The sequence below is a fragment of the Micropterus dolomieu genome, linkage group LG20, assembly GCF_021292245.1.
Source record: "Micropterus dolomieu isolate WLL.071019.BEF.003 ecotype Adirondacks linkage group LG20, ASM2129224v1, whole genome shotgun sequence".
Lineage (NCBI taxonomy): Eukaryota > Metazoa > Chordata > Actinopteri > Centrarchiformes > Centrarchidae > Micropterus > Micropterus dolomieu.
Window position 1 is genome coordinate 6,241,607 of NC_060169.1, and position 9,840 is coordinate 6,251,446.

Consider the following 9,840-nt stretch of genomic DNA (forward strand, 5'->3'; position numbering starts at 1 on the left):
GTGGGGATGGGATGAGGAGATTGAGCCGGCCAATTAGAAGCTGCTCTGTCTTCAGCCTGTAACACTCTCACTACCACTGAGACAGAGATTATTCCCAGCATCAGCTTCTACACATGACAGCATTTACCTACAGTAATGAAGTGAGAATATAAACTCCCTCTGCTCTGATAGCCTGTTTCGCAGCTTTTTTATTTTAGTCTCAGTCTTGATGAAGACAGCTGTTAAATGTAATTTTGTTTGAGTTCTCACCTATCCCAATAATAAGACTGAACTTCCATTTCGTTTTCACTTCACTGGTCAGTCTGACATTGGGTTTTTGTTGTTCTTGTTAACTTCACTTACTTAAATCCTCTTCGTCCCTAGTGGGACATAAGGCTTCGACGATCTGCCACCATCTGCCCTTGGTTATTATGCCCTAACCAATCAGTAGTGATTGATGTTTCTAGCCTGTTGATGTTATTTACATTTGACATGGAAGCTGCGGTAGCGGTTTGTTGCTGGGAGCAGTTAACCAAACGTTTGTCATGTTGATAGAAAAAAAATGTAAGTTATTATTTCTGTAAGTGGACTCACAGCAATCTGTAGAGGTGTATCTTATCGTATTTTCTAGCTATTTACTTACTATCAATGCACTGCCATGAACATTTATACAGCCATTAATGTTCCTCATAGGATTAATCCTACTGACTTTGCTGTTCCCTTGACTTTTTGTCTAACACCACCATGAGGTTGACATTTGTGGTTCAGTGGGAAATATCTTGAGAACATTTAGCTCAAAGCTCCGCTGTGTCTAAGTACATCCTTACAGAACAATTAGCATGGCTTTAGACTCATAGTCTTGGTTTTCTTTACTCTGGCACAGGAGATGAGGTCCACTTTCTCATAGTCTACAATGCTCCAACTGAAGAAAACAGCACCACAACACCAGACCTATTTGAATTGGGGAGATGTTGATATGGATTCAGAGGTCTGGAACCAGCTTACTTTTTGCACACCACAGTATAGACCTGAGGTTTGATACCTGGCAGAGTACTTCCAGTTTGCTTGTGAATTCTAACATACATTTGCCAAGGTATCTTATCCCAAGGTTAAGAGCTACTACATTATCTGCTTTTCTCAGCTTTAAGGTAACACTAGTCACCAATAATCACAAACACAAGCATCCTTTGAGACACAGTAAGTTAAAGGGCACTAAACAGTCTGCTACACTCACCATCACTATCCCTGCAGCTACACGCACATTCACAGACACAAACAGCATATGGTAACTCCTCCTGTCGGCTGATGTAGATGCTTTGACAATGGACACCAGAATCACTGTTAAGCCTATTACAGTCTTTAGCTCCTTCTTTGCTCCACAAAACAGGCCCACTGCAAACACACAAACATGCAGATACAGTAATGCTCACACTCGTATGCACATGTACAACGCCAAAGTCTTCAGCTGTTGACCTAATAAGAACTACAAGCAGAATGTAAAATTAAATTACATTTTGACTTAAAAAGCTTCCAAACTTAAAATGTTTTCACTAGTTTGATTTTAGTGTCACGTCACAGCTTATTACTGTTTGAGCATTCTCCATACAGTGTATATCAATAAGTTTGCTATTAAGTAATAATATTAATATAATAAGTAATAATTAACCACATATTAAACTCATATTTTCAATTTTACCAAATCAGTTTTATTTTGAAGAAAAGTCCTATTATCTTTTCAATAATCAAATAAACCCAACCAAAATAACCCTTGTATATAAAAATTTATATAAATACTCTATCAAATATATTAATAAGTTAATATGTATTAATAATATACTATTTATGTTCCTGAGTAATTTAAAATCTCCCACTGGGATAGGATTGTGGTTAGATTTAGCATGTTATAATTAATTTAAATATGATGTGGTATCCAATATTTGTGGATTTGACTCATAACAGTTCAAAATAGCACTGTAGCAGCAGGACAGAGGGTCAGTGACCTTCTACGTTGAGAGCAGTGATTGGTGGTTATGTAGGGATTGAATCCTTCTATAGAATTTGACTTCTAACCCCTTGTTTTGTTACCTCAGAATAGTACTGTACCCTTCTATGGTACCTAACAGATACCTAAACATGTCCTACATAAGCTATGTTTGATGTACAGAGAGACAGAGTGGCAATCGGACTGGGTCACTCTCCACGCTGCTGCAGAGTTTGTAATTGATGCTGAAGGTTGATGTAATAAACTTTTATGATCAAGAACAGTGGTATGATCAAGCGGATTTCTTCTCAACACATCATAGCAGCATTATTGTTTGGACACCACAATGACAACTATGCCACAATTTCTTTTGTCACTAAACTACTGTCAAGCCAAATGATAAATGATAATATTGATTTACATATCAGTTAAACCCTAATTGGGAAAGGAATTAGCAATGCCAATGCTGAGCATATCCTCTGTACACAGGAGCTCCAAATCAGTGATGATTAGGGATCAAAGTAATGTTGGAAAAGAGAACCTAAAAGAAAACCAGAGCTTACCCAGAGTAGGAAGACAACAAGGTAACAGTTGTATAAACACTCAGCTGCCAAGATAACAACATTCGCCACAGTCTGGACTATTTCAGGAGAGAAGATCAGAGAGAGCTATGAGCTACTTGACATTAATCCACATTTTACATTCATTGGTTATAATAGACAGCACGTGTGTTTATTTAAACATGAAAATACCTCCATGCTGACTGTATGTTGGTGAATGACTTATTAAATGACTTACTGATTATAATATGTGCCTAGAGTGAGTAGTAATGTGATGTGTGAGCAGCAGCAGACAGTAAGCTAGCTCACAGTTGGTGAATGGAGGTTAATCCAATCCCATTGGCAAGGTTTGCCTTCAAGCACATTTGTATGCAGAGATCACACATATACAGAGGTCTCTCACTCTCTCAAGAAAGAAAGACATGTGTATTTGCTCTGTAAAGATTTTCTAAAAAGCCAGAAACCTTTGAATTGGCACTAAAATGGGAAGTGTTTGTGTAGCGGCATTCCTATTCAGGGACAGCCTCCTTGAAAGCTCACATTTTTAGATTTATTTGTAGCAATACAAAACCTATTGCCTTTCTAATGTGTCTTCAAATGTAGAATGGGAATGATGTTTTCTTTTAATGATGCATTCAGGCAGGAAATATCACATGACCACATTCACAAGACCAAATGTTTGTTTTGAAAAAAAAGTAGCAGAGGAAGACTCTCAAAAATACAGTCAATTGTCCATCCATCCATTCCTGTGCATCAATTTATCAATTGTCCATTTATCTGTCCATCCATCTATCGTCTGTCCGTGTATCTATCTTTCCATCCACTGTCAATTTATCATCATCCATCTCTTCTGCCTGTCATGTCCATCATCCATGTGCCATCATTACTACGTCATCATATATAATCTTCCTATAATAACCTTTAAAAACCAGCTTAAAACACACCTCTTCACTGAGGCCTATGGACTTTAATATCCCCTGGCCTCACACCCCTAAACCCCCCCCCCCCCCCCCCCCCCCCCCCCCCCCCCCCCCCCCCCCCCCCCCGTTTGTTAAGTGTCCTTGGGTTTGTGAAAGGCGCTATATAAATCAAAGTTATTATTATTATTATCATCCATCCATCCATCCATCCATTTATCAGTCATCCATCCAGCCATCCATTCATCAGTTCTTCCATTGACCCACCTGTCCGTCCATCCACCTATCCACCCATCAATCTATCCTGCCCAACCTCTCTGTCCAAGTCATTCTTCTGTTTATCCTGCAATCATCCATCCATTCATCTTTTCTCCATCCATCAATCATGAATCCATCAGTCTATGATCCATCCATCCATCCATCCATCATTAATGCATCATCCATCAATCTGTCCATTCATCCATTCAACCATCCATCTATCCACCCACCCACCCATCAATCCCTCAGTCTGTCCATTCATCTGCCCATCCTGCCACCATTCTGTCCATCCGGCTATCAATCATCCATCCATCTGCCCATCCTGCCACCGTTCTGTCCATCCGGCTATCAATCATCCATCCATCTGTCCATCCTGCAATAATCCATCCATTTGTCTTTTATCCACCCACCAATCATGAATCTGTCTATCTATCTATCTATCTACATATGTATCCATCCATCCATCCATCCATCCTGCTCGTCGTGTCCACCATTCTGTCCATCCAGCAAGCAATCATCCATCAATCTGTCAATCCTGCAATCATCCATCCATTTGTCTGTTATCCATCCATCAATCACAAATCCATCAGTCCATCATCCACCCATCCATCTATCTAGCAATTATCTATCCATCCATCTAGGGCTGCAACTTTTCATAGTCGACTAATATGTTCATTATTTATTAGATTAGTCGAATAGTCACGATTATTTTTGTCACCCCCTAACCCTAACCCTAATTAAACCATTTAACTAATAAAATATCTTTCAAGTGACTTACTGATCTCCAACACACAGCCTAACTAGCTAACATTACCATTAAGTGAACAAGGTTTACTATTCAGAATGAACACCAGTATCAACGCCAGGGGAAACCAGGGAAGAAGACGAGACAGTGTAGGCCCCTCCTATAATTCACTGATTTATACAAACTTTAAAACTTAGATTTAGATTTTTGCTTTGGAACTATATTAAATAAAAGCAAATTAAAAGCAAGTACTATAACCAGAAGTGTACACTAACAATGTCTATTTTGAATAAAAAAGCAACTGCCCCCTTTCATAATTCTGTAGTTCATTTTTCTAAAGTGCTAATAAGTTTTAGACAATAACTTATTGGAGAATGTTCTGTAGGCTACATCACGAGCCAGATGTTCCTTGATGTACTTTAAACCCTTAACGTTACTCATTACTAATAACTTTTTTAAAGCTGGGTCTCTGACATTGACAGCATTGTGTTGGACAGATTTGTGCTGCGGTGTTTATGTGAGCAAGCGAGAGAGACGAGCGAGAGGATGTGTTGCGCAAATACGCTACGGCACTGATCTGCAATCAAAAAAGATTTTAAATGGGCCTAGTAAAAAAAAAATCTATTTGGTATTGTGGCGGGCCACCACTGTGGGTGTGACTGGCCGGCCTGTTGGCACCGCTAACCTCGCACTTGTGGAGCTTCTCAACCCCGAAAACATTTGAGCACATTTTCGATTCGTCATCAACTGCCAATATTCAAATTCTACACAGTTGATTTCTCACCTAAAAACCGCTCAAAAGTGTATTTAGTGATTAAATAGCATACGAAACAAAAGCTGTTCTGCTATTTCTCTGTTGCTTTCCGCTTCTCGCACGAAAGCTTCTTCTTCGTGAGTAGTCAACCAGTCATGGCAGGCAGTGGAAGCGATACTGCCCCCAGCACTTCCTGTAGTGCATTGGAGTTAGAAATAAACAACCAGAAATGTTCTTAATAAGAAGATTGCTATCTCTCCCTTAAACTGCATCTTTGTAATGACACGTCGACATTGAAATTTAACGTCGTCAAATTTTTATAGACAACGTCATCAATTACGTCGACTAATCGTTGTAGCGCTGCATCCATCCATCCATCCATCCATACATCCACCCACCTACCAATCTTTACATCCTGCTCGTCCTGTCTACAGTTCTTTCCATCCGGCTATCAATCATCCATCTATCTGCCCATCCTTTCCATCCATCCATTCTATAAGTACCCATAAATCATTCCCCCATCTGATGAGTTGTCAGAAGATGCTACTGTCACACCTCCCTCCTTCTCCTATATTTTCAGCTCAGTCATAATGTCGGTCTCTGTCCCTGTAATCACAGCGGAGCCACTCTCCCCCTGTTATTTTTTTTTTCTCCATTTTTCTCTCCTCTCTTTCCTTCTGTTGACCTTTTCACCTGTTGATTGATACCTGCTAAGACGGTGGTCTTCTACGCTTCCTCTAAGATTTTATAACCTCAAATTAGGATCGGTCCCTTTAATAGAGACCCAGCCCCTGTTGCTAAGAGACAAGGGGCTCAGTGACAGTGAGGAAGCTGAGGAGATGCTGCTGCCCCAAAGATGCTGTGATGCTCGGCTCTCACCCAATCATAGCAGCCGAGCGGGGCAATCACACAGCCAATAGGTCAGATACAACAGCACAAGACTGAAAATGCCTAATCACTCAAAACCTGCTGCTGAGCTTGGTGGGCTCCAGTGGTAAAAAATTAAGAACCATTACAATTAACAATAAATAGAGAAAAGTCCAAAAAGACAACAAACAAAATCAAAATCTGGTGTAGATTTCTTGCAAACAAGAACATCAGATTCCTTTGACACAGTTTAAAATACCTGAATCACAAAGACTTTAAAACTTTGAAAGCATCTGAGGGTATGTACAGTTTGTTAAATAAAATAAATATTGCTATCATTTGAAGTTTGGTTTTATTCTGCTGTAACATATCAGTTCTTCCACAATTATGACATATTGTTAAAATCTAGAGATTCTTATTTTTGCTGTTTAATTAGAAACAATTTGGTGCTATGTGTTTTCTTTTGCAGTGCCAACATTCTGTTCAAGTTAAACCCACCTTTAAAAAAAAGGGCAGCTTTCTTTCTATTCTATAACAAATCAGCCTTTTCAGAAAGCAACAACATGGTGACACACTGCATCTGGAAACTCTTATCTGCACTAATAATTTTTTTTTAATGGGCCACTCGTAGTGACAAACCCACAAAAACTTATCACAAATACTGCAGTTCCCCTCAGCACTAAAGAATATTTAGCCCATTTTAGCTTACTGTTTTGTGGGTTTTGGTCTCATCAACATCATTTCTAGGAGCAACAAGTAGCCTAGTATTGAAAAAGCTTTAACTATTCACTCGTTTGAAAAGAAAGGGAACATCTAGCCAGATATTTTTCTCAGGAGTGGTAAGGTGAGACAAACGCAGAGCTAAAAGTCCCAGGCAACAGGGTGCTGGTATACATGGAAATGCATGAATATCAGCAAACTGCTAAATATTAACATGTACACTCAACGGCCACTTTATTAGGTACACCTTTTCAACTGCTTGTTAACACAACTAGTTAAAATAGCTAATCAGTCAATCACATAGCAGCAATTCAATCCATTTAGGCATGTAGACATGATCAAGTCAACTTGCTGAACTTTAAACCAAGCATCAAAATGGGGAAGAAAGGGGATACCAGATGGGCTAGTCTGAGTATTTCAGAAACTGCTAATCTACAGGGATTTTCACAGACAACGAACTCTAGTGTTTACAGAGAATGGTCCGAAAATAAGAAAATATCCAGAAAGCGGCAGCTGTGTGGACGAAAATGTCTTGTTGATGTCAGAGGTCAGAGGAGAATGGGCAGACTGGTTCGAAATGACAGAAAGGCAACAGTAACTCAATTAACCACTCGTTACAACCAAGGTATGCAGAATACCATCTCTGATCTCTGGTCAGAATTTGGCGTAAACAACATGAAAGCATGGATCCATCCTGCCTTGTATCAACTGTTCAGGCTGGTGGTGGTGTGATGGTGTGGGGGAAATTTTCTTGGCACTCTTTGGGCCTCTTAGTACCAACTGATCATCATTTAAACATGACAGCCTACCTGAGTATTGTTGCTGACCATGTCCATCCCTATATAACCACTGTGTACCCGTATACCAGGAACTGTGTGATGCTATGTCAATATGGACCAAAGTATGTGAGGAATGTTTCCAACACCTTGTTGAAAGTAAGTACCAGGAAGAATTAAGGCAGTTCTGAAGGCAAAAGGGGATCCAAGGTGGTACTAGCAAGGTGTACCTAATAAAGTGGCCGGCGAGTGTTTGTTGGTTGATAATTCTCTAAACAGACACAAACGGTTTCTCCTGTTTCTGTTTGTGTGAGACAGCTTTCTGTTTGCCGTTACCTTGTGTGGGGGAGATGACGTGTGCAGTATCCGTGGGGGCAGTCTGTGTATGTGTGTGAGCCTGCCAACACTGTATTGCATGTATTTCCAGCTCTGACACAAGCAGTAGGTGAGAGAAACACTGTTGCCATGGCGATAGGTCTCCTTCTCCTCTTGTAAGTGTTTTGCTGGACCCTCTCTCTCACTATGCCTTCCCTCTCTCTGTGTATTTGCTCTCTTTCTCATCTCTCTCTCTCTTTACTCATTCTATTGCTTCCCTTCTCTCTCTAACTCACTCACTCTCCCTGTATATCTCCCTCCCTCTTCCTCTCTGGGTTAATGAGATCTGCTTTTGCTGATGTTTTCTGATGTTTTAAAGAGTACAACCAATGATCTTTATTGTTTTATAACAGTATTCCCAAAGCCAAGTACTTCAGTCAAATATATGATAACAATCTAATAATTTAAGTTAACAAAATAGCTAGGAATTCTTAATTGACATGAAGCTCATGCGTACTGATGTTGTGTCAGAGCTGTTTTTCAGAAAATGACACTTTAATGTCTTCCACTGTTTACAAAAATGTGTATATTTTATATGCCTTTATGTTCTGGGCAATAAATTAAAAGGTTTAATCTTGGACAAAGATCATGCCGCACAAGGCAGTCGTACGTTTGCTTTGAACCTCAGATACCAACCTGATGAAGGAAAGACAACCAGAAACATTTGGGGAATAAATCATGGTATGTTGGAGAAGAATTGTGTGATATGTTTGATTTCAATGGACGAAATGTTGTGCTGGATTTTATAATCCCCCAAACACCTTCATCCATTTGCACAGTGGCTGTCTCACTGACTGCTGACTAATTCATACTCACTACTGCCATACTACACACACTTTATTATATATATATATACATAAAGTATAGTATAAAGTAAATATATATATTGTGTTTTGTTTACGAGGATCTCATATTTCCTTTTCCATTGCCTTTTTTATGTCTGCACAAAGTTACAATAGAGGTCAGTCTAGACAGAATAATAAGCCTTGAATCTTGTAGAATAGTGTGTGTAGATGTAACATTGTGATTATGTGTGTGTTTCTATCATTTAATATTATTGGCCATTTTATCTGACTCCACCCTGACATATGACTTTTTCAACCTTCTGCACATGACAAAATGACATCCATTCATCCCTGCACAAATGAAGCACTCCCCCTCTCTCACTCAAACACACACACACACACACACACACACACACACACAGTGGTGGTGATAATGCATGTTGTCATGTCATGTCTCTGGGGAATATCTAATCTCTTTATGTTTCATTCTGGACTTGCTGCCCCACATTAACCCTTCATTTCTACGACCATGTACACACTAATTCAGATACATTTTCTCTCTGTTTGGAGCTTTTGGTCCACAAAAAATAGCTTGTTTAACCAGGAACTAAACTCCAGAACTAACCCTAAACTTGGAAACAGAAAATACCAGAATAAAATGTGAACAAAATGTGAATAAAATGCCAGAAAGACAAGGTTATTTTCAGGTTATTTTCCTGCTTATGTATGAATATAAATTAGCAAATGAACTTCCAATTAATTTCAGCAAATCTTTCATGCAATTTTTCCTATTTGGGAAGTCATAGAAACATATACTTTATTTCTATAAGCATTAAAGAAATTCTCATTCCTAGTCCTAATATTGACACAACTGGCAATCCATGCTTGCTTACTTTGTGAATGAATCCTGTACACAAGCTGTTGCATCATTGATGTTTGTTTTTGACAATTATCTTGTATTGATTGCACTTTTTTGTTAACTCTTACTTCCTTCCCTAGGTATTTACCCCATTGATGTGATATGCACCATGAGTTCTTACTAGTATTTATTGCTGCTCTTACTAGTATGTATTGTCAGTTGTAGATCTGTATTTGATGCTCTGTTGATGCTTGTATGTTGTTC

General features: G+C 39.1%; 1 protein-coding gene across 1 annotated transcript in view; it reads right to left on the minus strand.

Moving 5' to 3' along the window:
* The window catches only part of mapk8ip1b (mitogen-activated protein kinase 8 interacting protein 1b), a 58,790-nt gene that overhangs the window by 25,227 nt on the left and 23,723 nt on the right, over nucleotides 1–9,840 (minus strand). The gene's annotated exons all lie outside the window — the stretch shown is intronic.